The sequence below is a fragment of the Helicoverpa zea genome, chromosome 14 (assembly GCF_022581195.2).
Source record: "Helicoverpa zea isolate HzStark_Cry1AcR chromosome 14, ilHelZeax1.1, whole genome shotgun sequence".
Classification (NCBI taxonomy): Eukaryota; Metazoa; Arthropoda; class Insecta; order Lepidoptera; family Noctuidae; genus Helicoverpa; species Helicoverpa zea.
Window position 1 is genome coordinate 5,957,154 of NC_061465.1, and position 26,076 is coordinate 5,983,229.

Genomic DNA, 26,076 nt, shown 5'->3' on the forward strand with positions numbered 1-26,076 from the left:
TGTCATTTTACGGGAAATATCAAACTGACGACCGACAGGAAACCAAAGTTTCACACCAGCGTACTACCGAATGAATTTATGAATTAATTAAACGTCAATAACTAAAGCTGTCAATATTCAAATTCGGGTGGCATGCAACCTAAATACAGTAGTGAGCAGGCCAGGACATGCAGTTAGAGTTCGCGTTCCATTGCGCGTTACCATATTTCTTCGTTGCCATTTAACTGACAGCAGAATGCAATGGACTGTAAAATGAAACTCGAAACCTCGTATTTCGTGAAGGCTCTAGATATGAAACTATGTATGGTTCGTTTCAGAACAGTACGACTTGTGCTAGAAATAAGTTACGTCCGTAGGGTAGTCCATTGTTGGCTTTGTTATCAAAGTTCGGCAGCAGTTTGAAAACTAAAAACAATACAATAGAACATCATTTTCATTGCTGTTTATGTTTCACACTGGGTTGCATGTTAATATGTAGAGCCTTATAATACCACATGATTCATATCTAAAACTTCACCGCATACCGACGAAATCCAATTTGCTTTTGAAGCAAACAGAGCTAAGAAAAAGCATCGCTAAGCGTTTTTTACGCGGAAATCGCTGATAGGTTTGGTTCAAGGAAATCAATCAGCTAACCATTGGCTACGGCTCAAAGCGGATGCGGTTCATGTTAAGCGCTTAACTCATTATTTGGCTGCGGAACAACAAGATCGATGTGCCAAAAATACTCCAATACAACGTTTTAGCGACGTCGCGTTCTGGGGATTAATGTTATAAACCATTGTTCCGTATGAGATTTTACAGTGATGTTTATTTGTTATAGTAAATGTGGCTGTTTAATTATTATCATGTGATCCTCTTTTTTACATTAACCTGCTTTGGTTTGTTAAGTAGCTTACTAACAATGGTAGGTATGTAACGAATTGGATATGACATTAAAATTTATAATCTTTTAACCCAAGAAGGCTCATTTTACTCAAAAATATTTAACATAATATGTAGATAGGTATAAAGTATAACTAAACGATCGCTTTTAATGCCCTTTGAATAGAAACGTCAACCGCAACACAAACGCCTGTATCCACACACGCTGTAAACATGAAATGCGGAACATTTTCAAGCAAATTTCATTGCATTTAGAGCATTCAGAAGCCTTTTGCATTTTTCCATAGCTACACGTACAAAGGGATTTATTTCATTGAATACGCACTTGATAAAAAATTGACAAGACGATGATGAATTGCCTGGGTTCTCGGATACAGTCAAAGCGTAAAATAGGTCAGGCATAGCAGGGTTAACAAATATTGCACAATGTTTGGACATCAAAGTGCGCTTTTATTGAGTTCACGATTCGAGTGCGTTAAATAAATATTGGGTGTGATTTAATTTATTTGTAAATAGAATACAATTCTGAATACTTTTTAAAATTGATTGAGTACACAACATAGTCAACCCTTTGAATGGAAATGTAAAAATACTTTTTGTTCTGAATTATATTTTTTACACACTGTGAAACTGGATGTAGCGCTTAGCCGTCATTGATAAAATTATTAGGATTTTTACTATTATTTGAAATTATTATTCCCGGTTTTAAGCAAATTTTTGAACATATCGGGTGTGTCGTTCATAATCACATTAAATTAAATGAGTTAATATACTGGTTAATATATGTCGATTAACACATAGAAAAAAAGAAAAATACGTAAAAATTAAAAAATAATAAAAATGTGAGAAAATTGGAACACCATATTTTAAGTCAGTCATTACAATCAACTGAAATTCTCCCTTGAAAACTGACAGCTGTCAACTGGTCAAAACATTCGATACTCCTAACTTTAATTCTGCTTTACACATAATGTTGTAAATTATAAAAACAAAAAATGACTCCTGTGGTTAAACCACTGAATGGATTAGGTTATTTTTTTTACAATTCGCCATAGAATATCATAAAGTATATGCACTAGGATTTAATGTGATTGTGAACGACACACCCTGTATATTACAAAGAAATAAATCAAAATCATAACAAAATATGTTTAATATCTATGAACAAAAAGCCGTTTCCCATCAATTATCTCGCTCAAGGGTTCCGTAGTGTTTGATGTCATTAAACCTTTTTTACTTGCATATACATATAGGAGCATGTGTTTAGCTATAATAACAGTCAAGCACGCTCGCCATCCATCAGACTCTCAAGGCCTATGACAAGAAGGCTTACTTTCCTCATGAATATTTATCACCCTGTTTATTCCCCAAACCAAGTAGCCTGAAAAAAACATTAGGTTTGTTTACAGCCTATTCATTTGGAAATACAACCTGTACTTAAGAAACGCTTTGAAGTTATAATTGCGAGTATTTATAGTTTTTATTTTCGGTAATATTATTTTTACACGTTATGTAAACCTACGCGTATATTAAAATATACCAACTACAAACCAATTTTTGTCGCATGAATAACTTTTGTCCATCGGCTGACTACCTATACCGCTTTTTGGTCCGATAACAACTTGAATATTAGTGTTAAAAATACATATTACTTCACACAGCTGGAAAATTATTCGTGGAATCAGTAATGAAGATCATCTAATAATAATTTATCATTTCATTGTTAACTATAGCCTCAAGTCTTATCATAATGAATTCAACAAAAAATACGAAAAATAATTGCCGTAAAAGTTTTCCGTAACTTTTGGCCAGCACCAACAGCCGTCTGACTTCTTAAAAGCCTTCAATACGGTAACCAAAAAATTCTTTGACAAAAGACGGCTTTGTTATAGGATCTGTCTTTGTTTAGGCCAACTTCTTTGATCAATCATGACAAATTGTATTTTGTTAGAAGAGCGGCCCATCACGAAGTTTGACAGTTCTCAGCGAAAAGTTTTCTTTCGTAAAAACAAACGAGTGAGTACGAATTAGTTCTTGATGTTAAATCAATCAATGTTGGTAAAATCTTTTATGCCAATGTGTGTGAATATAAAATCGGATGTCCGTATAGCACCTATCTACGTATGTAAATATTAAGTTGATTTCAACTAGCAATTTTCGTGTTATCCCCATCACTAGACTAGAAAAAGAACACATACCTTTTTCATGATCGAACTTTCGAAGCACGATGTCATATTTTTGTGTGGGTTTATTTCTGTTTCAAACCAGAGACAAAATTTCGAGAAAACCTTGTCCCTGTTTCACTCAATATTTAGGCACAATATGGAACGGTATAATTTTGACGCATAACTTCAGCCGAACAAACTGTTGCGATAAAAGATAAAAGAAGTGCGATAAAAAAGGCGAAAGGCCAGTGCTACGGGCATCCCATCGCCGTCAAAAGTTCTTCAATATATCGTGTCAGTAATATCATAATATCTGTTCTGTTCTCCTTCAAGTTTCACAATATTTTACCCGGTTCCATAAACGACGAATGCCTTGGAGGCGCACAAAAATATGGAGAGCAATAAAAATGTCAAGTCAGGTCATCAGAATGGAAAGCCGAAGGCGTTTTGTCGCCAGATGTGGCACTGAATCAATGAAAAAGTGTTTTCTTCCGTGGCTCACATCGGCGATATATCTTGAAGCGCCGAGAGTCGCGGAGGTGAGGGAACTACGCAACTGTAATAATGGCCGCTGTTATGTTTGCTGACGGGACAAACTCTGAGCGAGCACCTGCTTGCGCTGACACGCGAAATATGTGTATTCACGATAAATATATCGCGGATTTATCCTTGTACTCTTTAATAAAAATGTTGCCTTTTTGACGTGAATATGAAAACAGTGAAAATGGAAATGTGGAAATAAGACGCGTCACTTTAATACCTTTTATGTGATACTATTGTACGAGACGCGGGAAAACATCGTCTCTTCTGACAGCTCTATATACAAAGGAAACAATGAGAATCTCAACAATACTAGCAAATCTTAATTTGAATTTACGGAAACGGGTGGCTTCCTATCGGCCGTGTTTATCCGTACACAGTATTTTAAAGAGGCAAGCCGATGGGGAGAACAATGAGTTCGGAACAGTTTTCATGTCGGAAGTGGCATTACACTGAACATTAGCCTGGGCGATAAGGCGCCAACACAAATTGGTCCGGGCACGCGAACATTGCGAGCGCACTAGAAGAAAGCGTGCTCTTAGGAATTGGGGAACGCGCCGATTGTGACAGGCCGTGAGAGCTCCAGTCGCCTCGGAAATAGGCCTAGGTTTTATGAGCTAAATCACCGTTAAATATCCTCGTAATGGACGGACGGGATTATTTAGGACACGTTTATGTGTTGGATTACGACCATTATCAGCCTTATACAAGTTTTTGTAAAATATGTCTGTGAGGTGTAATTTTCTAAATTACATTTTGTAGTTACGCCTTTTATTTCCTATATTGTAAATTAGGTACTAAAATATTTTATGAATGTCAAGTAGGTTATAATATTGTTCATACTAAGCTGTGCTGATCAGTCTCGTTCAATAATCACCGGTCATACAATGTCATTAGCCAACGAATGAAGAAGTACAGTCGTGCAAAAAAGTAAGGTAACATGTAAATTCCGTAGATACAACTTTGTACGGGAAGCTATTCCGCGCCCCCTGCCGGATCGGCAATAAATTAACAACGGGCAGGATAAATCCATTGAGCACTTCGATCTACGATGGCAACTGCACTGAGACTGCATTTGAATAATGTACGCCAGAATGTATTACCCCATAATTTACGGTCTTTGTACATTTCCCTCTAAGTTTTATCAAGAGTCAGGTATAAATTATGTAGTTACAAAGCCCCCTTCGCTTCACTACACCAAGATATATTTCAATTTAATGATGAAGCTCAAGTTTACCATTGAGTTGTAAAAGTCGTGTTATCGGAATGGACCACGTTAGGGTTGATGCGTAATAAAAACAGACTTAACACTATATTGCAAGCGCTATAACAGTTTAGCTGTAGCGCGATATTTATTTACGGGAATTGAACGGCACGAACATAAAATCTATAACACACGTATGATTGCAAACTCCCTGTATGTTTTATGAAGAATTATTATGTCGATATGAGACAGATATCTTTAGCACTTGGACCCGTTAACATTTATGTGAGTTCCCTTGAGTAATACGCGACCAAAGTGCCTCGGGCTTATTCCCATTTCGCTATCTGTAAGCAATCAAACAAACGGTAGGTAATGACGTTAGAACTTACTGAGATTCCCTTACATCTGCTGACATCAATATTACGTCACCACAGCTATCGGAGCCACAGATAACGCTTTGTTCGAGGAAAAGTAATAATAGTATTTATGGGCCATCATATGACCTATATTATGATGGAGGGTAACAAAGCACCTACGTTTTGTTTTATGAGACAATTATTTTCATACAACAAAATCAACAGTTTATTTTCGAATAAGATAAAATAGTTTTATTGTTGTAAAGTTTTGATCTCTGTATTTGTTCCCGAAATGATATTTTACTAAGAATAACGTAAAGGGCTGTCGAAAATTGCTTACTGTCCCCCATCCTACGATGAATAAAAGGAATAGAACTCTTTTATGAAATCTTTTTCTTGGATGGAATTTAGATCCTAACCATTATGTAATTTTAGTTTACATAAGTATTAGGGCGAAACAAAATTGAAATATTTTTTATGCATATTCAATTCACCAAGTAGGTATTAGATAAGCACTTTTATCTATCTTCCTTAAAACAAAAATACTTTGACCCCTTTTGTTAATGTTATACCTATTTATATCATCATATCGTACTCGTTATAGTTCGGCCATTCAGAGAATGCGTTCCTGACACGTCGCGATTGAACTGACGACGTAACTACATTCATTGATTATTGATATAATAATGTTGTTTTAATGCTCCTCAATTGTTAAAACGGTAAACAACCAGCAAAAATATTTTTATCGTAACTGCAACGCCATTGCAAAGTTACGTCGTCAGTTCAATCGCGACGTGTCAGGAACGCATTCTCTGAATGGCCGAACTATAATGAATTATGACAGTAAAAATATTGCTTTAAATAATAAGTTAGTTAGTTTTCGCAATCAAACGTTTTAATGTGAGTATATTTATCTTAGACATTGATGTTTACCGAATGTTATGTCCATCTTCAGAATATCAAGGCGCGTGGGGATTTGCACCTGAGCTAGTGAGTATTACCTACAGAAACTACTAAGCTAATGTTTGCTTGATTCTGGATCAGATCTCACAGTAATTAATACAAATACCATGCCTGCATGTTCGATCGATTAATTAACTCCAATACCGTTATTCTCACCCTCACATATTACTCAAAGTGGACTGGTAGATAACTCGATTCAAAAATATAACTTGTGTGTTTGCAGAAAAATTGCTTGGGGACTTTGTCAAACTTTGGCTTTTGTATTCTGTTGTGATTTTGTTGTTACCAATTTTCTGTCCTTCATTTTACTTTGCTGACCACTATGTCATGAATCATTGATTCACAAACATTAGCCCAAATCCCGCACAAACTCCAATTAACATTACCTTGCTTGCAATTATTAGCCAACGGGACCGAATCTCCGATAATTTGCCCACATAATTAACACGCACACATTGACGAAAAAACTCATTAACGCTATACAAGCTAAAATGGCCTAGATCATAATATTGGATGGGACGTGACACGTTGAAATGTGAGTGGAACAATTGAACGTCATTAGGGCAATAGGTCGGCGATGTCACGCGCGGAATGACGATCAATGGACAAATATTTTCATTATTGGACCTCCCCTTATGTGTCAATAAATGCTGTTATTACCATTGCCATCAGTTAGATATATCGAACGTTTGTTCTAATTTAATGTTGTAATACGCGATTAAGGAAAAACTTGATACTGTATCGAAAAACTTGATCAACGGTTTTATGGATACTGTACCTCTAGTTAAAACATCAATGACTATAATTACACCAGTAACAACAAGCTACCCTGTATACATGCTGTTCACTTTCCTATTCTTATGGAAATGAAGGAAAATTCCAACTACACTTTTTGAAACGATGAGTTTTTAATACAGGCCGAAACATATGATTGTCACTAACTACAATTATTAACTGTAAAAGTGACAAGTATCTGTGACGCGCTAAAGTAAAATTAACGTGACATACGCCTATTTCTTACATAATAAAATAGTATCAAATTGATGGAAAAAGTTGTACGTGAAATAATAATTAATATCATGGTACGTTTACCAATCTAAGTGGGAAGCAGTAATTAGCTATGGAAATATACTGGGCGGTTAGTTATATCAGGACGAGGAAACCGGTGGACGGCTGTGTATGAAATATAATGCTGAAGTAATCTGTTTCTTTGCGAACAGCTATCAATTTTGATGGCTTTAAACAAAAATTGCTCTTAAGAATTCTGGGCGGCACATCGTAATATTTTAAGTACCTACAACTGATCTTCTTCTTTCTAAAAGTATTTTAATAAACATTTAACATGATAAATAGTGTTTTTTTTTTGGCAAATCTGTTATTTTATCTTAATATATAATTAACACCTAAGCACACGGTCTGAGACACACTGTATAAAAATGGTACCGTCGTCCTATAAATTAATTATCATCATTTAAATATTCACTATAAATGCTGAGATAAAAATACTATCTGCAGCCTACAATAGAACTAGTACAATAGCATTAGTGACGATTTATGTATGTACATAAATTATTCTGCTATTAACTCATTAATAATTCAAATACATGCGTAATTTCAGACTAAGTCCCAGTACATAATAGGTACCTATTTATGTAGATGTTGTTTGGTTTTCAATGAACGAACAGAATTATGGAAATAAATATATAAGCCTAATCATCATCCTCCGAGCCTTTTCCCAATCATGTTGGGGTCGGCTTCCAGTCTAACCGGATTCAGCTGAGTACCAGTGCATTACAAGAAGCGACTGCCTATCTGACCTCCTCAACCTCAAATATATAAGCCTAATAAATGAAATCAAATAAAATATGTACTTCTAATGCACTGCATCATATCCCAATAATCTCCCATTATATGACGAGTCAACCAAATCTGGTAAATAAAACACCCCTTAAATCGTGGTACAAAAAAATATATGTACAAAAAATAAACAGCAGTAATACGTCCGTAAGTCCACAGTTGACCACTGGACTGTGCCGCGGACTATATTTCATCTTTTCAACGTTTATCGCACTCCACGCGCGAGAAGGCGCGGACAATTGACTAACTCTTGTACATACACAAATAAAAGTGTTTAGAAGGGTGCCAAGGGTGATGTAGTTGATAAGATACGAGGGAAATGTATTTTATTTCGCAAAAAATGAGAATTTGATGTAGCGCGTGTTTTGTTTTTTTATTAACTGAGAAGAAAAGTAAACATTTTTAAAGGTTAAACGTGGGTTAAACGCTTTAAAACTACGTGGTATTACACACTTGAAGAATGGTACTTTCATTCAAATCGCAATTACAATAAGTAGTTTTTGATGTAAAAGATTTTTCAAGTCTTGAATTGAACTGGAGCTGGAAAATACTCGGACGGATTTTCTTTCAGTGAATAATGTTCTATCCATTATGAAACTACAGCATTTTCAAGAAGCAAGCAACCTTCATCAAAATGACAAAAACAGACATTAAAACTTCAATGTTACAAACAAAAACCTTTAATGAAACCGTTTTCCTCACGAGTTCGCGACACATGTCATGACTTCAAAGGGAACAGGAAAATTCCTTCTGGAAACATTTACAAAGAACATTTATTTTGGTTATAACTTAATTCGTGTAGGTACGTACATACGTACTTAGTGGAAAACGTCATCCGTTACACGTAGGTAGGTACCTACTTTTATAATGTGAGGGCGACGTTTCCTCGGTTTTCTACATAGTTACCTCCCGCGTGCCGCACTCAATGATATACGTGAATGGAGTGTCCGGCGGTAGGTCTTTTCATCGTTTATCGTATAGCACGGCTGAGGGAGCGAGCACAATCGGCGGGGCCTGAATACCCCGTCAGGTAAATGTCGAGCTTTTGTAAATACGCGCCCGCTCCTGAACTAAATTCTTTATCTTAACAACTATCTAGTCTCGCCTACTTAGGCTCATGTTGCGAACATCACCTAAAATTAAATTGAAACAATTGAGTATTCTCTGAGAGCGAAGATTATCGTTTCAGATAACGTGCTGTGTCTATTGAGTGTTTAAATGGGTAATGAAATGTGGGCCGTGGGAGGGTGAGATACTAGTAGGTACATTATCTGAAATAATAGGGCGTTAGTCGACTTTTTTTTGGCGAATAAAAAATTACCCCAACATAAATTCTACCAAACTTTAGTCAATAAACCTACTATATTGTGACCTCGTAATTTGATATATTTTAGGAAATATTATCTCCCATTATTGAAGTCCCAAGATACCTGTTGGAGATGGCCTAAATAAAGTTCTAACATAGTGAAAGTATGTAGATAATTAAAACAACAACATTGTTGTGTAGTGGCTGTAACTTCTAGGGCGAGCGGGGTAATTCGGGTTCACTGTTATGAAATTTTCATTCAAATTGTTCCCTTGGCAATTTTATCTATTTTAGACGTTATTCCAACGTTATTAACAGGTATATAGGTTGAGTAAAAACAAAATGGTTTAATAAAGGAGCATGCACAAAGCTACTGGGAATAGTACATATTACAGTAAAATACAACGTAAACTAACATCTCATGTACGATAAGTGAGTCCACGTTAGCAAAGGAAACGGCTAGAAAGAAAAAAAGAAAAGTATGAACCCATTTAAAAAGAAGTAATACCTAGAAAATCGAAAGACGTCATTTCCATGCCTTTACTGCAGCAAAGACGTGTATATAAATAAAATGTTAACCTAGAACTCCCGGCCGCGACTGAAATCTTCGAATAAAAATTCATACGTAGTACATAAGTGACCAACGGCGGCTTACAGGTCTTGAGTACATTTTTAGCAGGTGGCTTGGTCCCGCATCGATATGCTAATGCCTTCGCTGCGGCATGACGTAACATGATATTCGTTCTACCTGCGACGAGCAATTTGCAAGCGAAATGCCGAGGAGCGCACTCTATACACTTTTATCTACACTTTAGTATGGTGTTGCCTTTCCAATATTAGTAGTGTTAAGCGCAAAGAGGTTTAAATCGATCGAGCTACTTAATAACTTGTATACTAAGATGCTTACATGTTGTGCCTAATCGTTCAAGCGGAAAGCCTGACTTCTAGAAACGATACCACTTCTAGTAATGCTCCTTTGATACTTAATGAACAGTTGTTTATTTGACCCAGCTTCAGAAATGAAGCAGCATTAAATACTTAAAAATTCAAAATTAAAGAATAATATTTATAACACAAACTACCAGCACTCAACGCTACAAAACTGGGCAACGCCGTCACAAAACTGAAAATCAAACAAAAACTGAAACTCTTCTTGTAATAAACGTGCCTGGAATTTTAATTATTTAGTTTCTTGAAAGAAAGTGCAGAAAAAATCACGATTCCTATATTCTGAAGAAATGTAGGCACACATAGAACCCTGCGTTTATACGCCAAGGCGGGCCAGTAGTAAATCATTTTAATAATTGATCCCGCTTGAAATATTCATGAAGTTCCAACTGAAGGTGTACCGAGAGGAAAACGGATGAAAAATGTTCCGGCCCACGCTAATATTTCACAACAACTGACCGTTTTTATAGTGGACCCTAAAACAATGTTTTATCTTGTTATGCACAGATGTAAGATGTGTGTTTCGTTTACATACGAGCCTGCGTGGCTTTAATTGTAATGTTACTAAATTTTCAAGTATTTATTTACGAAAATGTGTTATGTAGTATGTATAGCTTTACTGTAAATACTGAGTAAATAACGTTAACATGTTTGCTATTAATGATAACGGGAGAATCGAATTTACAATCTCGGATTAATTCTGATTTATACAGTTTGCAAAACAAGCATATTGTAAGTTATAGGTATATTTGCAGGCAAATATTCTTACAACAGCAAGAATATGACCCTCAAAGTACAGTCAGCACCAAAAGTCGATGAACAGAATCAATATGACAAAACACCTGTTCACAATAAAGTGCCATAAGTTATAGTCGCAACTAGGAAACAAAATAGACTGTACACCAGAAACTTACAAAAGTCGTTAAACACGAGTATTTCAAAAGTATCTGTGCACTAGTATTCCTAAAGTCACTGTACACCATCAATCCAAATGTCGCTGAACATCATTGTATCAAAAGTCACTAAACAGCAGTAAATACAAAATTGGGTTAACAAAGTATATTTTTAATGTTGCCGTGTGTTAATGTACTTTTGACTCTTATGTTGTTCAGCTACTTTTGGGACAGTACTTGCTTGACCTTAATAATGTATGTTAACACGTTAGTATCTATTTCAATAATTTTAATAATTATTTTGGAAATACACTCTTTTGCAAAAAAAGCGGGCACCTATGCGAAATCTTAGTTTTAAGGACTTTACGTGTATTTCAAAGGGTTTTAATGATTGTAGTATGTTTCTAGCATCAAAAGGGTTAGCCAAGCATGCGTGACAGTGTATTCTAAATTTTAATTTTGTACAATTGCTAAGAAATTGGTTAAACCTTGTTTTGGACTAATTGCTGGCAGAAAGTTCGTCGGTGTTTTGAAAAGTTTTTGAAGTGATTTTCAGAAAACTGATAATGCATTCTTAATTAATGTACCCTTTTTTAGATCAAAACATTTTTGAAAAACTATGCGTATTTGATAAAATTTTCACCTGCTCTAAATGGGCTATACTGATGATTGATGGCAATGTTAAGAGTTTCGGTATTTTAGTGTAAAGCGTTCTTCTGTTTAGATATTATACCCACGTGTTTTAAAATATCGCTTTTTCATAATTAAACACTGTTTAGAGGAGTATCAGTACATTGGGCTGCGACAAAACCAATTTAAAGTAAGCAGTGCCGATCACAACTCGTCTCCTTTCGGACTTTAACATTTTTAAAAATCTTGAAATTCTACAAAATACAGAAAATAGCGCATAGACTGTGAGCACGAGGTCTTAAGGTCTCGTAATCACTGATTTTCAAACAACCTCGTCTCTTGGGAAACTCCGTAGACCTCCGAAAATCTATGAGTCTGAGCGTTCAAATACCGTGTTTTCATCCCACTGACATTTTATTAAATAAACTTGCCTGCACCGAGATTTCCTAGCATCTACAGCACTTTCCTGCTTAAATCATAACAATAATTGGCTATCTGCTCATTTCTTAAGAAACTTACGTTTGGTCAATACCTTTGAATTCTTGACTCCCTTTCAGCGAAATCATCGTTTAGTAACCCGATACCTATGGAGTTATAGAGAGCTTCAACGCGGCAATAATTAGACTTTTTAGATAGCTTAAACCCTCCTCATCATTTTTCATGTGGTTAATTTTAACATTTATCACAAAAATTGGTATTTTTTAATGTCAAAGTACGATAGGAGACGAGTTGCGATCGGCACTGCTTACTTTAAATTGGTTTTGTCGCAGCCCAATGTACTGATACTCCTCTAAACAGTGTTTAATTATGAAAAAGCGATATTTTAAAACACGTGGGTAAAATATCTAAACAGAAGAACGCTTTACACTAAAATACCGAAACTCTTAACATTGCCATCAATCATCAGTATAGCCCATTTAGAGCAGGTGAAAATTTTATCAAATACGCATAGTTTTTCAAAAATGTTTTGATCTAAAAAAGGGTACATTAATTAAGAATGCATTATCAGTTTTCTGAAAATCACTTCAAAAACTTTTCAAAACACCGACGAACTTTCTGCCAGCAATTAGTCCAAAACAAGGTTTAACCAATTTCTTAGCAATTGTACAAAATTAAAATTTAGAATACACTGTCACGCATGCTTGGCTAACCCTTTTGATGCTAGAAACATACTACAATCATTAAAACCCTTTGAAATACACGTAAAGTCCTTAAAACTAAGATTTCGCATAGGTGCCCGCTTTTTTTGCAAAAGAGTGTATTTCCAAAATAATTATTAAAATTATTGAAATAGATACTAACGTGTTAACATACATTATTAAGGTCAAGCAAGTACTGTCCCAAAAGTAGCTGAACAACATAAGAGTCAAAAGTACATTAACACACGGCAACATTAAAAATATACTTTGTTAACCCAATTTTGTATTTACTGCTGTTTAGTGACTTTTGAAACAATGATGTTCAGCGACATTTGGATTGATGGTGTACAGCGACTTTAGGAATACTAGTGCACAGATACTTTTGAAATACTCGTGTTTAACGACTTTTGTAAGTTTCTGGTGTACAGTCTATTTTGATTCCTAGTTGCGACTATAACTTATGGCACTTTATTGTGAACAGGTGTTTTGTCATATTGATTCTGTTCATCGACTTTTGGTGCTGACTGTACATAGTGTGAAAAGGGAGCTAAAAATAAAACGGTCCCAACGAGGCTTATTTCCCGCGCCACCAAATGGAACTTCCCAATCCAAGTTGACATAGATATTGTCCCATCTATTTTCAAATTCTCAAGTTGCAATAAAACAGGAAGTGGGTTCAAAAACAACGTCTCGGTTTCAGTCTCTAAGGAAATTCGGTAAGGAAATTCTGATGGCGGCTAGGGTTGGTGGCGTACGTGTCGCTGAATAAAATGCTGAAACATTAAGTCAGGTCACTGGGGCATAAACCTACTTAGGACCACACGCCGAACAGCCTCACCGATAGCTCCGCTTGATTGCGTTTTGACCCTCTCCGATCGACTTAAGTGACACGAAAAGTGGTGGAGATCAACATCGCCGATACTTACTACCAACCCTGAATTTGTAAAGATTTCTATTTTTGTATTCCGACAAACATACCAAAAAGATTATCTATAGATGTTATGTACGGTGTGTCAAGCATCACGTCACACGAGATTGTCTGTAATCCTATTTTGTACACAAAGCTTAGGTAAAGTCTATTATGTTGGGAAATGCTATAATGAACCTGAATTATACCCGTGGCTCGAGGCGGAACTCGCGTTCTCTGTATGTAGGTAATGCGTGTTGCTTACGGATGTGGATTGCTGTATGTAGTTCATTAATATCAGGTTAAATCATTAGACTGACTTCTAATTGTACTCAAAACATAATGAGACAACACACAGCTAGAAGATTTACTTAATCATTTGTTTGTGATATTATTTTTATTTTGTGCTAACAAATAATTTCACGAGGAGTTCGGTCAAAATGCATAAAGGGTGGGTCTTGAGAGCAGTCGAACCCTTGACGAGGAGACGTAAGTAAGTGAAAGATGTAATTTACGGACTTCCTGTGGAGGAATCGATGGTTTGGTTTTATAATGTTATTAAAAATCTGTGTATTTTAGTTGGTTGTTGTTTGTAGTAGGGTCTACACACGAAATAACGTTCACGTTTCCCCTTGAATTTCCAAAAACTCACCCAAATAACCAGTTATAAATCAATCTACATAGTTCAATTTCCTTAAGATGTGTATTTAATAACTAATATTCAATATACACGAACGAAACAGGAACAGGAGGAATCTTATATCGTGCATTTCCTGGCATAATAATCAGGAAATAAATTCACGTCTGAAAATGACGTGAATGAATAATTAATTTACGATTTGAATAACAATGGGCAAATTGCTTGTCTACGTGAAAGAGAGGAAACGAGGGGAGGGATCCGATCCTCCAGCCAACCTGCATAAGTCAGGCAGTTTGAGTAGCCTCCATTGAGATATCATATCACACCTTTTTATATGCCAAGGAGGCGACAACACAAATTATTTTCTGAAATGTTTATTTTCAATTGTGTGTGTGTACGTTGTGTAATTTCTATCTATATAGGTTGTAGGCCCTTCAAGCTACGGAAATATTATGCTATACCCGACGATTTTGAATTCATAGAGTTTCGTACACAAACGCGCGTGTCGCCAATATTTTGTTAGCAATAGTCACTCATAGACGAAAATTGTCGTGTCCAAGATTTGTGTAGCCTTGTGCAAAAGGCCTTAGAACTCGAAGAAAACTAGAACTCATTCTTTAAAACTATGTTATCTACTTCAAAGTTTCTGTTCAAAAAGAAGACGTGAAACAACAGCCATCTATTTTATAAATGTAAACCGTTTACAAGCACATAAAAGCAATCAAGATTCTGGTAGTTACAAAGTAGGTTAGTCGTTCTAAAACTGTTTTTTCGTACCATGTTTACATCTAGAATAAAGAAAAAAATAGGAAAAATACAAGGAGTCAGTTGCCTATCTTTGCGTGCTAGAGTCAGTGGAAGAAAATGTATTACTGCAGTGTTTGTGGACGAAACCCTGACAACCCGTCAGTGTAATGCAGTCTTTGAGCCTACTATGAATGCCTATACAGTTTAGAACTGAACATTTCGTGCCTCGTTTGGCCTAGATATGGACGCGACCTAATTTTATTTTTTAACATTCGATATCGACAGTGTAGTTGTCAGTGAAAATGTGTTAAATTATTTATATTGATTGCCCTTCAATGTATTGATATCGGATGGACTGTTTACCAAATATTTACTATAGTGTGTAATTTTCGTCTAATTAATTCAAAGGGCGATATTCCGTAAAAACACAAGTCAGAGGCAATTTTATATTAGGAAAAACTTGAAATTAAGCAAGGCTCTGCATTGAATGTTGACTATACTGTTTTTAACTATCATAGGGTAGTACACAGAAATATGAACAGATACTTAAACACAAAAAACATAGGTCGAGATATAGAGCTAAAACAGTATGTTATCTACATCAGAAAGCTTGACTGCACTTTAACATGCATAATGTGAATCGAATATGGTTAGACGAGCACAAAATGAGGCTAATTAGATGCAAGATAACAACACAACTATATAATGAAGTACTAAATAAAACTAAGATATAGGTAGTTTTTCCAATGTCACAAGTCATCTGATAAACCCAACTTGTCACATTATTTAGTCAAAGTTGTCATGTTCAATCCTATGTAGGTAAGCCAAATATACTCAAGAACATGAGACACGTCGAATAAATAAAATTCTTTATTATTGTAATAAGATAGGGCATTAAATATTAAAAGCTCACGCAATATGTAAAGGCGCAGGTGTCAGGGCTCGTGTTGTTTGTATTGCTAATGGCGACCCCACACTTGCTAGGAAATGAGCGATCCGTAAGGAAGGCGTTTAACTTGAATATTGTATCAGTGCCACGTTTTAGTGCGCACTTTTATTTTATCTTTATTTTTGGACCCTTTTGGTAGAGGTTTAGATTATAGGAGACACTTTGGAGAAAAGAAAATACCAGCAGTTAAATGTTGACACGTTCCTTTTCATACTCTATAATACTCAATTTGTTGAATAATTTTCTAATTAGATAGTGACACATGCACGAAGGCGCTTTTACTTTCACACTTTTACAACACTTTACTACAAACTTATTCTAAACCACAAAGGTATTCATGTAAACCAGATTTAGTATTTCCGGAAAAAAATAATTTACACACAAAAAACACATTCTAGTAACTCGTCCAACACAAACGCAGCTTAGGCGCCATCACAATGGATCCAGCGGTTTCGTTGACAAACTTTACGAAGCTTTGTTCGTTACCTCTCTACGTAATAAGTATATAGCTTATATTTGACATGTCACCGCTAATGGAAGAAAGTATATTTAGGCTTACTTGACATCATGACCCAATTCGCTTTCGATAACAAACGCTCGTAATCACTACGTTTGTACTACAAGATTGATGTCTTATGTGTAAGTAATACTGGCAACATTTCATTCGGTATGGACGTGTATATATATATTAATAAAACAAATAGATTAAGTTTCGAACCTTTCTAATGTATTAAACAATAACTGCCGTGTGAAGCATATTACATACGCTTCCTTAAAAACATCTCTACGCTGACATATTACATACTGTATCTTATATAGTGCCCGAAGCTGAAAATAAAATGAACATTTCCTTTTATAACATCAACTATGACAGCGACATTATAATAGTAATTAAACCCTAATTATGGAAGTATTAATTACTTCGCGATCAAACCACGTTTAAAGCACATTACACCAATATTCCAAGCAATAATTTCTTGTCATAGGATAATGAACCTTATTGACAATGTTTTCTTTACAAACTACTGATTAGTTTCCCTTGTACCAGTATCTTCAAACGCTTCTATTTTATTAAATAATGTTTTACATTGCTGAGTACATTCTTTAGTAGGTCATATAAGAAAATTATAGAGGTAGTACGATTAGCGGCTTGAGCCTAACCGTGTCGCGTTCTAAATGTACTAAGTATTGACACTTCAAGTAGGAGTAAGAATGTATAAAATGTCGAAGAAATAGGTGGCTGTTATAAACACGAGAAAATATGCTTAACTGCGATACACTTTTCTCGTGCAGAGAATAAAGTACGTGTAGTAGAAAATACTTTCTGTTTATATACCTATTCGTATCCTATCAAACTCGGCAGCAACGCCAAACCAAACATTAAAGATCGTTAAAGAAATTCTTATTCCGTGCCGAACGTCAACAAAATACATAAACTTTAACACCCTAAAATTCTATCGAGGAAAAAGTCCCGAAACTCTATAAACTTGAGTTATGACTGCTCGGAGGATTTACGTCGAAGAGATTGACTTCATTCGTTAGACCATTCCAGTAAGAGCTGCCATTAAAGAGGTATTCTACACAAAATTGTGTTATCAGGGCGGGAGGGGGGAGATAAGGCGCGGAAATAGGTCCGTCCACTTATCGCACGACACCCTACCGAGACCAAATTAATCCTGCCATTATGTCATAAAAAAGTGTAATTAGGATTTTTATGTAGGGTACCTAGTAGAGTTGATGGCCTCGTTAGTAAAACGATGTCTTGAATACGTCTTTAAAACGCAGTCTTTAAAATTGACAGAGAGAAAGCTTGCTGTCAATTAAACACAGACGAAATTAATTCACTGCTACACCACTTTAATACCCCTTCACACAATACATCGCCATATTTAAACATACTTGTTTCTAATTGTTTGCATTAACCACCTTTCTTGGTTTCTGTTTGAACGCAGCTCTAGCCGTTATATTATATTAACCACCCTTTTAGTTGTGGTTTTAATTAGTTATAAACCTAAAATAGAAAACATTAAACGTTGTGGTTAACGTAGTTACAGAGAAGTGTTGAACTTCACAAACGCGAAAGTTGTTTAATTGTTATAAAGTTGATAAGGTGAATTTATTACAATATAGAACATAGAGCTTTCCTATAGATAATTACATCTATGTTACTGTCTTCACTAACGTACAGAAAAAAAAACCGCCAATTGTAACGCACCATTTGAGAAGAATTCATACATTTGAGATATGCTATTATCGTGTGGAAACGTTTCGCAGATAGTCAGGGTACAGCACTAAATTACGTACATCCCGATCCCGTATACAGAGCAAGTGAACCGGCGAAGTGACACGGAATTGAGCACACACTATATCAAAGTAAAGTACACTATTTTTATATGTAAATTCCTAAAAAAGGGATTCGTCGAACGTAAAAACTTGGGAGTTGGAAGCGAAGCGATAGCCGGTTCTGGAGAGCAATCATATAGTGAGCCCTTGCGCAGTAAATCATGCAATAAATTATCTGGCATGAAATATTCAAAATGCCTCAACATAAGGCAGGGTGCGAAGAACAATGGGAAATTTTTGCCTCACCGTGCACCGTCGGGGATGGTATAAAACCTGTAAGTATGGCAATGGTTAATGCAAACTTATGTGTTAAGCTTTAAGGGAACTATTTCCCTATACCTCGCTGCATAAATAACAGATTTTTGTAGTAATATTGGTATGATTTGTGTGCATTTTATGTCAATACCAACATTTGTTTTTACAGCGGCCCTGATCATCCATTACGGCGACTATTGAGAGGCTTATGTTCAGCAGTAGACCGAAATGAGAGTGTTTATTTTTGTAACTGTTATTTTTATGTTGGGTTTATGTTGTAAAAGCGCCTGAAGGTTTGCTTCATAAGTGTTTATAAACACTTGCAATTCAGGGTTAGGTGCTCATACGTTCCCGACTTAAGGTAGGTAAGAGCTAAAGTGGCTTTTGAACCTTGATATTTGAGATGAGATCGAGATGTTGTGATATTGTGATTTTAAATACTGTATTTCAAGGGTAGTTTAATGTGTGTAAAAAGTACCTAAAACATAGAACAGGCTAAGACGTAACTTAGCAGTCTTTTATAACAGACATATCACTAGCCAACATCTAAAGCAAATACGAAAACCTGGTAAATCAAACAAAGCTAATAAAGATATTCAAATCCAAGCTACAAATTGAACACGTAAGCTCACATTTAGTACTAGTAATATTAAACGTAAAGTAGTGTTTGAAACCGGAGCGGGGCGTCAGCGCAGCCCTACTCGCAGGTCGACTCGGTCCTCCAGGCGCGTTAATTCTCAGTTATTCGATGATCGCCCCACTGCACTCACTGAACGTTAATTAACTATTACGTTCAGCATTTCCAATTTTAACGTCACTTCGTATCTTTAAAAATATCATTTTTAACGCCAATACGTTCCTGTTTTCACACTTTTGAATGGGAATTATTGTGAAAGGCGTTATTTGGGAGTGTTCGTTTTTTTAAGTTTTATTTTTAAATGTGAGCTGTATTTTCAGGTAGGTGTGTACTTTTATCGACTTATTGTTCGATCTTAAAAGTACTTAGGTTTTTGACTTCATTTTATTCATAACTCATATTTATTTCTGAAAATGGGTTTTACAAAGAAACTTCAACACCTTAATATTTTTAGAACTCGATGAGGCTACGTTGTTTTAAACATAAAATCGCGTTAAACATTCACCTTATATTACGACCACTAACGAAAATGTCCAATACTTGCTGAAATAGCCACCGTCCGGCTGCATCTACGTCAAACTCTGTGAAACGCCGCAACACGATCAGCCAATTTATCTATAGAAATATTCCTGGCCGAGTTTGTGGACCGCATAGTGAAATGTTACTGCCTGATGATATTCCTATTAGCCGGGATTTTTTCTCGTGTTCCAACAATTGGCTGCCTATTACGGAGTTCTAGTACCGTGTTTGAAATACTGACTCCGTGATATATAAAAATACCTACTTAAATAAAAAAAGACCTACGCCTAACTATAAATAAAAATATGATATTTTAATTTTATTAAAAAAAATATGGAGTTTAATTATTTAACTGTCTCTATTGACGAGTAAATCTAAACATAAACAAAGATTCTATTAATTCAAGTACAATGTACCCATCACAGCACGTTCAACTCTGAACAAAACATCACAACAGCTATCATAGCTTGTACACAAGTACACAAAGAAAAATTGTATAAAATGTAAAAGAGATTCAGTAATAATTCGAGCAGGGTTCCCTAACTAATAGCAGGTTGAGGTTCTCGAGTCGATCACTCGCGTTCCGTACACGGAATAAATTGAATTCTAATTTTCAATTTCAATAACAATGCCGTGCGAAGATTCAAGCGTTAACATAAGCGGCGCTCTAAGAGATTTCTTAAATATATCGTAGACTAGCGCTCCCCTCGGTTTCAGTCGGGAGTTCCATCAATATAAATGTATAGGGAATGTCGGGAAACGCGTAGGTATGCGTAGATCACGTCGTGGCTTTAGAGTTTGTTTTTGAAACGGCCCTAAACGTGACTGTTCGATTTTGTATCAGGAATTTTGGTTAAATAGCTGCGTAAGTTACAGCAATGAAGATTAAAAAAGATTTTCTAAAGTAGGTATAATATTAGAAAGATAGTAAAGGTTAACCAAATAATATCAACATTTCCCTGAATCACGAGGCAAAGAACATAAAATCCGTTTAAGGAAATAGCATACCTATAGATAATGCATAAAACATAATCCACCTAATGGAGGAATTATTACGGTATTACGAGTTAATGGCATTAGCTGTAATGAAACTAAGATTATCCCTGCCAGCACAAGGTTTAATGGCATGCATTTTATACATTTAACGATGAAAGAACAAGTTTAGAATATTATAGGTATTTGTTTTAGTAATAACCTAAAACAAATATTGCGTGAAACCGTTAGTTGCGTATTTAAACACTACTTTTCAGATCTATACAGATTGACTTTGACATTTGGATTTATCAATTAGACAGATACGAACCATATACGAACTTTACAGTTAAAATATCAAAACAATATTTTGTTCAAAAACTAACTATAACGTATCAGCAAAAAACCATTTAGTCATCAGTAATCCTGACACAATAAAATTTATAAATGAAATTGTATACAAACAAATTCACAAAAACTTTTAATCCGTTTTTCACCAGCAAAACGGACAATCACCAACAAAATGCGTGTGCAAATAATATTGAAACTTGTAGGTAAAACTTTCTACTGTTTTTACTACAAACAGCTTAAAGTTAAAACAGCCGTTCGACGTAACAAAAAATATTTTTTTCTTGTAATGTACATACTCTGGTTTTTATGAAACTTCATTACGGTGTCCGATTCTCACTAGTTTACCTCACAATGTACCGTGGCATGCTACATTAATAATGAATTTTAATAAAATTATCTATATAATAACCGAATTAATTAATCGCGTTAACGAAGCTGTAATAAAGTGGTCTCTTCAACTGTTACTGAAAATAGATAATTAATTTAACCTACTTTCAGTAAAATATGGTTACAAAAGTGGAAAACAAAAGGACCAAAAACTTTAACACATTAAAGTTTTAATAGCATTGTTACAATATATTCTATTACGTCACTTCTAGAAGAAACTTGATATCTTGCTAAGTTTACAACTGAACATTTTCATCAACACAATGCTTAACTACATATTGTTACAAGAAGTACTCGAACAGAGAAATAACTACTCGGCGAACGTTTCAAAATTACAAACAACGAAATTGTGGAAAACAGTTTTCGTGAAAATTGATTCTCGGAATTTCCTAAGTTTGTCATTCTCAGTTTTGGGTGGGCATTTAAAGAACATTGGGGCTCGGGGTGCGGGGTGCGGCGCGCGGGGTTCGCGGTGGCTCAGCGGGGCAATAAGTGCCCCCTTCTATTTCACCGGCACTTTAACTCGGGTGCACTGATTTGATAACGCCGTTTGTTTCAAGTGCCACTCGCGGATGCCATCATTTCCAAGACCTTTTTTTAGAAATTGAAACTGCCAGTGACTTTTCAAATTGAAAGCCTTTTAATTAAGCACATGGTGGGGGCAGGAAATTATATTTAATTATTTTTGTAATTGAGGTTTTCTTTCAAAATCTCTGACAATATCATTAGTGTAGTGCGTAAAGTATTTATACTTTCGTAAATTTCAGTTTTCATATCAGAGCTACGTTCTTTTACCATGATTTTTAGTTGTTTTAATATTAAGCTTCTATTTATTCTTCTTTGACCACGATGATAAGATTTCAAGTAAATATAAACAACTTGATGTTTCCCACGAGATTAATAAAAACAAATTTTATCCCTAATAATAGAAAACAAGATGATTTCAGTGACATCAAAGAGAAGTTAAAGTTCAAATTAGTTCGTAATTTTATTCATCAAACTTCCTTCAAAGGTTTTCAGAAGACCCGATAATAATAAATACATTATTTTTTTACTTATTTACGGAATCATTGAAAACAATTTGTTATGCTGTAGGAGATTTTAGAAAATATAAAATAATTTGCTAACAACCCTTATCACCTTCAGAACTAATTTTGGAAAGTTGCTAATTAATTCGCAAGAAAAACTAGGTACAACCTTTTTAAATACAATAATCATAATAAATCTCACAAAGGCTAGTGTTTTACAAAAAATATCACCATCATCTACAAGTGTTTTCAATTCCAGGCCTTTGAAGACCGACTTATAAGACTCGTTTTTTATCTCCTCTGTTAGATACGATACAGTACAAAAATAACTCACTAGCGACATATGACATGAATTAAAAAACAGCATAATGAAGGCACAGTTTTCTTATCAAACATATTTATGTTAAAATCCTTGTACTAATAGCACTTCTTCACAAAAAAGGACTATTCACGTGACTACTTCTGAAAGCCACTGACAAATTATTTCAGGCATCATGTTTAACGTTTGACCAATTACATTAACGGGACTGTGGACGATCGAAAGGTTCCCGTACAAATTGAAACGTAACTGCCAGTACTGCATCCAACATTGGATGGAGTCGCCTCAATTTTATAGCTCTACATTTTGTTTGAAGATTACTGCGATTCCAATGCTGACCTATATTCTTTTTTCTAGTTTCGAATAACGGAGCGATGAAAAATACTGATATTTTTAATCATCGACCCGGAAAATGTGTGTATTGTTGCTGTGTTTTTTTCAATTAAGTTTTTACACTTTAGTTTTTTGTTTCCAAATGCACGTTGTAAGCTACATGTGTGGTAGATAACGTTTATCTCTCGTGTTTGCTGCTGTGTATATTTTTATGCTTTAATAACACGTGTTAAGTTGTGGGCAAATTGTAACTAAAAAGGAATGAACTTCGTTTTTTATGGCTTATAATTATTGACTTCTCTTTTCTCCTAGGTTTTTGATCCTATTTTGCATATATTTCGTTATTAATATGACCGCATGGTAACAGACATTCGCGTAGTAACACTAAGAAGATTACCTGTAAAACCGAGATATAATAATTTTTCTATGAAATATTTTCCCAAAATTCAGGACAAGTCAACCCTTTTCAAACTAGACTTCGGATTAATATAGTCTTCAAGCTCCTTTATCTAATAGTTATTAATTTAAAAAAATATCTACAGAAGCTTTCTCTTGAATACATCATAAAAATCTCTCTGCAGATTCTGGTTTTCCTATATTTTATCACAATATGAGCATTATTTCTAAAGACCAATTGCATTGAGCAAGCGTGGTGGTTAACGCTCAATCTTTCTCTGTGTGTGAGGAGGCTAGTGCACAGCAGTGGAACGATAAAAAGGCAGATGATGATGACGATTTCTAAAGCACAACTTATTGAAGCATAAACAAAACATAATCATGGTAGTATGTTCATAACACGGCATGTTTATAAAATGATGAACAATATCCTTTGTAACGCGATCGTCAGCGCATTTTATATCGTGCGGCTAATTGTCGGGCCCTGGTCAGTAGTACCGCCCCGCTATTTAAAATGTATCGGCCATGATCGCCGCTTTTTCTATTATTAGGCATTTGCAACTATCCCAGCTTAATTATTTAATGGACGTGCTGAATATAGTCCCTTTTTTGCGCGATAATAACGAATATAAAAGTCAATATGCGTTACTGTTGAATTTTTAAGTTCAAATATCGGTTTGATTGATTATATTACCAATGCAAAGCCAAACGTAGGTATTTCTTGAGGATTGGATCCATAATTACATTATTATCTTATTATCAAATCCCGCAAACAAAAACGCAGTAGGACGTACATTTATACAACTCGTAATTCACACGAGGGTTTAAAGTGAATTTTTAAGTAAAGTTTAATCTACCCCGGTCACTAAGTTACCCTACACCTAAATGCCGTAAGTGGGTCGACCCGAGGAAATATTTATAAGGCTTAAACGCAAAAAGTGGTCTTTCAAATACTTGTAGGTCGGAAGTATGTGTGCCGTCTCACTCTCAAAGGCTAAGTACGAAAGTGACAGCAAGGGCCTTGTCATGTAAATATTATAATTAAAATTAAAAGGGATAAACCTCGTTTACGGCAAAGTTTAAAGCCTTCGCCTGCGAATGAAGTTTTAATCCTTATTGAGTTGGTAATATGTGTGCAGAGAATCCTTTTCGAATTTATCTTGCAGCGAAACTCGATGGCCTACATCCTGCGTCGGGGCGTGTTTTCATTTCGGATTTACTCGAAGTTGGCGCCAAATCCGAGCAGCTGCGCTATTCCTACAGAATATTTTCTTTTCCTTCTCCGACATGCGATCTTGAGGACTGGCTTTTGTGATTTAAAAAGATTTTCGCAGGCAAAACCGCTTAGCGTTACTTGGCTGTGCGGCACATCGCCTATGAGCAATATTTATTGTATTCTCGTAACATGGTGCGCATATCTAAAGGGCTTCGTGCATTGCATAGCAGGTGCCCGTCGTGATATGAAAGCGAAGACGTGTACTTGTGAATACGAAAAGGTATCGAACTGAAGCCCCGTTGGAAAAATTGTATGTTATAATATGCATGTAAAGAAACGTAAACAACCCTTCCTTGACTTAAAGTTAACATGTATTAAGCAAACATTTTTTGAATTTTAGAAGAGTAAAATTAAATAGTTTGTACAAATACTTTCAAGCTTCTCTAAGGAAAAAAATTTAAGTAGATTGCTTTGATAAGAAGCCTAAGTGCCGTGTGAGTTGACCATATTGACCGTATATCAATTACCAACGGTTAATGCGAGTTAGCAAAAGTCTGTGTTTCTTTTAACGAGTATTAAAAATATCCAGTACATAAGTATAAAAAGAAAATATTACATAACTCAATGAAGAGCGCTGTCACACTAGTGGTAAAAAAAACATGCCGCGCTCTTCCAGGTGTCATCATTTTAAACAGGTAGTTGTCAATTGTTTCTGTCCGCCATCGCCAGTGTGAAAGCGCTCTTAGAATTGACGTCGATGTAATTTTGGTCTATAAATAAAGCTTCAGACTTCAAAGTAAGTCATCTTTTATTCAGGTTTATAGAGAAAACTTTGGTCTATTAAAATACCGAAGTATTAGTATTACGTTAAACCTTCGAAGTGCGTAAAGGTAGGTCAAGTTCAATTATGAGTCACTAACAGCCGGTAGCACCAGAAATATTATTACAAAACCTGAAAATAATAAGATTTTCTTTGAAAATCATTTCATGATGTAAAAGATGTACTATCTACATTAATATAACACGGAGGAAAAAAATATGTTGTTTGTTTTACCTCAAAGGCTCCAAAACTGCAGAACCCTTTTGCAAAGTTCTGTCACTAATAGGAATCTACACTATCCTCAAGTAACACAGGCTATATTTTATTCCCACGGAACTCAGGTGAAACCGCGGGAAATAATAAAGCGTAAA